The sequence below is a fragment of the Corvus brachyrhynchos genome, unplaced genomic scaffold, assembly GCF_000691975.1.
Source record: "Corvus brachyrhynchos isolate BGI_N302 unplaced genomic scaffold, ASM69197v1 scaffold258, whole genome shotgun sequence".
Classification (NCBI taxonomy): Eukaryota; Metazoa; Chordata; class Aves; order Passeriformes; family Corvidae; genus Corvus; species Corvus brachyrhynchos.
Genome location: NW_008240122.1, coordinates 899,811 through 904,333, shown reverse-complemented (window position 1 = coordinate 904,333; position 4,523 = coordinate 899,811).

Genomic DNA, 4,523 nt, shown 5'->3' with positions numbered 1-4,523 from the left:
ACAGAATCCCAGGATCATAGGACGGGTCAGGTTGGAAGGCACCACAGTGGCTCATCTGGTCCAACCTCCCTGCTCCAGCAGGGTCATCCCAGAGCACGTGGCACAGGATTGCATCCAGACTGTTCTTGAGTATCTCCAGTGAGGGAGACTTCACAATCTCTCTAAGCAATCTGTTCCAGTGCTCGGTCACTGCACCGTAAAGTTCTTTCTAATGTTCAGGTGGAACTTCTTTGCATCAGTTTCTACTCCTTTCCTCTTATCCTATTGCTCAAAACCACTGAGAAGAGCCCAGCTCCATCCTCTTGACACCCTCCCTTCACATACTTACATTGATGAGGTCCCCTCTCAGTTGTCTCTTCTTGACGCTGAACAGGCCCAGCTCCCTCGTAAGAGAGATCCCAAACTGAGTCTCTCAATTGTTGTTGCCCCTCCACTAGACCTGCCCCAGGAGCTCCACATCTCTCTAGTCCTGAGGAGCCCAGAACTTGACACAGCACTTCAGATGTGGCCTCACCAGTGCTGAACAGAGGGCCAGGATCACCTCCCTTGACCTGTTGGCAATGCCCTACCTAATGCACCCCAGGATTTTGTTGGCCACCTTGGCTACAAGGACACCGCTGGCTCATGGACAGCTTGTTAAACACCAGCACCACCAGCTTGTTGACCCCCAGCTTGTTGCCCACCAGTCTCCCCCAGTGCAAAGCAATATGTGGGACTGGGAGCACCTCCAGTGTGGCTGGCAAAGCTGGGTGTCCCCCTCAGCTGAAATGCTCTTGTCAACACTGCCAGTGGGCAGTGAGAGCTTCCTGGGAGGCTCCCACATCCCATGAAGGTGGAAAGAAAATAAGACGGTAAATTATTATAATGCACCGGGCAACTACGGCTTTAAGACAAATGTTACTAAGTAGCAGAAGCTATAAATTCGGTTGCTCAGCTTCCAGAGGGCCACCCAAGCTGAGGCGTGGCTTGCTCACTCAAGTGGGGATGCAGGTCTGAGTCTCAAAAACAAGTCACCACCACCGAAGCCAGCAAACAATCATCCTTCATAACTCCATTTCCGCACACACAGGCTCAGCATCTTACGAGGCCTTTCTGAAAACCTGTTGTACCACTGCTGTACCCATGGGCTTGCCTTGCACCTCTGTAATTACAGCTGGGCCCAAACCAAGCAGACCTGTCTGGCCGTGCATGCAGCCATGGGGCACTTGAGTGTGCTGAGGTTTAAAAACACACCTTCCTTCACTTGCTGGCAACTTCTGCATAGACCTAAGCATCATGCACAAACTGAATACTATTTCTACCTTGCACCTCCTGTCAGCCTTCATGGCTGAGGTAAGGACCCACCCGGCAGGAGCCTAAGCCAGCAAATTTTGCTGAGGAAGCCTCTGCTCTGGAGAATTTACACTTCCAAATCTAGACAATGCATGGGAGGGAAATAAGCAGGCAGGAAAGGCAGAGCAAGTTGTAATTGCCTGCAGTACTAGCTGCAGGCAGCTATAAATGTTACCTTTGCCAAACAGTGCTGAGTTACAGCAAAGCTGTACCTTGAAAGTGAATGCCACTTCACATCTTATATTCCTTAAAACTTTGTAAGCATTCTCATAGTGAGTATGCATAGTTGCTTCTTCCCTTTTTTATCTCCTTTCCTCTCCCTTCTCCTCATTCTCCCCTCTATTAATAATTTACATATTGAGTTTCCCAAGGGAGATACATTATCTTATATCTGTGCAAGCAGGAACAAATATATCTATGGCCATCCATTGATATAAGAAGGAAGGTGGGCTGCATGCCGTCATCCAGTTCCTCTTGTGGAGATTGAACATTCCCTGCATCAGAGGGCAGCACCACGTGCTTGTGTGTTACTCACACTTGTCTCTGAAACCTCAAGGATTTATACATCATCTCACTGACTTACACATTGGGTTCGGGAGTTTTGGGGAATTTTGAGATTAAGGGAACACACACATCTGGAAAGATAAACTGCAAGAACTAAAAAAGATGAGTTTCGCCAGAGCTCTGAGGGAATCACTGAATGGTAAAAGGATGGCTTTGAGAATATTACTTTCACCTCCTAATATTCTAAGAATAAGTATAATTTCCTTTTGTATGTACCCTTCCAATATGCTAGGTACATATTTTTACTGTACTTATTTTTATCTCCTTTGCCACTTCTTAAGTAATTGTTCTTAAAACACAGAAAATAATTACATATTCCTTAGAAGATCAGCAAAGCCCACACTGTTCCTCATTCATGTGCTGTGCATGTCTAAGGAATACAGAACATGAATCTTCTTTGGAACACAGCACAGGTTGAAGGAAAGCTGTATGACTTAATTGTTTCTCTTTCTGGGCTGCATGAAGAAAATGTTAGAAAAATTCTGGAGTTTATTAATGTGAAAGGCATCTTATTTTACCTAGCAAAGTGGGCAACCCAAACAGAAATCAGCCAGCAAAGCCATTATTTCAATATGAACATAACAACTTCCTGAGTATCATTTTTACAACTTCGGGAAGAATTTTCCATAACTTTTAGCTTATGTCATTTACTTCATAAGCAAAGATACTATTCAAATTCAGGACTAATAATTAAGGTTGAGGAGACTGCCTTTATCTTCTGCCAAAAAGCCTAACTCTTACCAAGTCTATTATCAGATAGAAACTGAAAAAGAGAAATCTAGACAATTCTAATATTTCAGCAGGGTTAACAGTAAACCTTCATAGCATTTCTCTGCTCTAGCTGAGATGTTTCTGCGTCTCATCATGCTTTCAACACACAAAACGGACTACAGAATGCTACAGACTATGATTATGAAAGATGCAGATGCCGTCTATATCTCTTTCTGACCTGCCTGTTCAAGCACTGCTTGCCTCTGCCATTAAAAACAAAGGAAAGAAAAAAAAAAAGAAACCAAAACCTAAATGATACTTTGACTGGGGATCAATTCACTTAATTGAGGTCCAGTATTTTTAATAAATGCTGTATCTGTTAAATACATCCATTAAATGGTTTAACCCCAGCCAGCAACCAAGCACCACACAGCCACTTGCTTACCACCCGACCAGTAGGACTGGGGAGAGAATTGGGAGGGTAAAAGGTAGAAAACTCATGGGTTGAGATAAAGAAAATTTAATGGGTAAAGCAAAAGCTGCACTCACAAACAATAAAAAAATAAAATTAAATTAAAACAAGGAATCAATTCACTGCTTCCCAAGGGCAGGCAGCTGTTCAGTCATCTCCAGGAAAGCAGGGCTCAATCACGTGTAACATTTATTTGGGAAGACAAACAGCATCACTCAAAAAGTTCCCCCCGCCTCCTTTTGCCCCCACTTTATAAACTGAACACAACATCCTATGGTCTGGAATATCCTTTTGGTCAGTTGGGGTCACCTATGCCAACTGTGTCTCCTCCCAATCTCCCATGCACTCACAACTTCCTTACTAGCGTGGCAGTATGAAAAGCAGAAAAGGCCCAGGCTCTGTGTGAGCCCTGCTCAGCAATAACAAAAAACATCTCCATATTATCAACCCTGTGTTCAGCACAAATCCAAAAGATAGCCCCATACAGCCATTGTGAAAAAAATTAACTCTACCCCATCCTAAACCAGCACAGTAGGCATGATTGAGGTAATATTAATTGTCACAATGGAAACTGATGGTTCCTTTCTAAAATCTGTTTTAGAAGGTACTAGTGAAACACCCACTAGAAGACTGCTTCTCGATGCACCAGAACTCACCCATGGCAGCCAAGCTGAAGCCCAACTGGTTTGGAAGAGAAAGGACCTCCAGTAAAGCATGCTCCAGAGAGGGCTCAGCACACAGTAATTATTGTCATCCTGGCTGAATACTGCTTGAACATGATCATCTTCAGGGCCTGTTGCATTTGCAACTAGAAATGGATGAAATCAAAAGGTAAAGGAATGTTGGAGGGAATTTTTAAGCAGCTGGTTTGCTGGTGTGTTCACTGTACCTTAGATGCAGTCGATTTGACATCACTGTATTAATTTGAATGTAAATAGAAAAATACTGCATATCTAGACTGCAGGGATAGATGTCTTCCTTATAGACTCAGAAAAACAACATGCCATTTAATGGAGTTTTCTGGCAATCATTATGAAAGGTGAGTCTTGTGAGAAGGATTCAGAAATGTTTCTCTTCTCTTTGAAAGATTTCCTGGTACTGTTAAAAAACATTTTAAAATCACTTACTTCCTTGGCTGTTCACTAAAACAATGGTGCAGTTGCAACTTAATTTGAGTTTTAACTATTAAAGCAAATGATCAGCATTTTGCTGCATGAAGTTGATAATACATACCTGTATCTAAAAACATCACTTTGAAAATACATTTGTATCTCTTAAATCTTCCCTAGGTCAGCAATCCTTTCCACCAAATAAAGCATGTGTCTAAATATAGGATTCAGGTTTTTATTTTCAGTAACAGTAATTTTGATAAAACTGTTTGTTTAGCAGATACTGAATGACCAAAGTAGTGATTTTTACATAGCAAATACAATTTTTAAAGCCA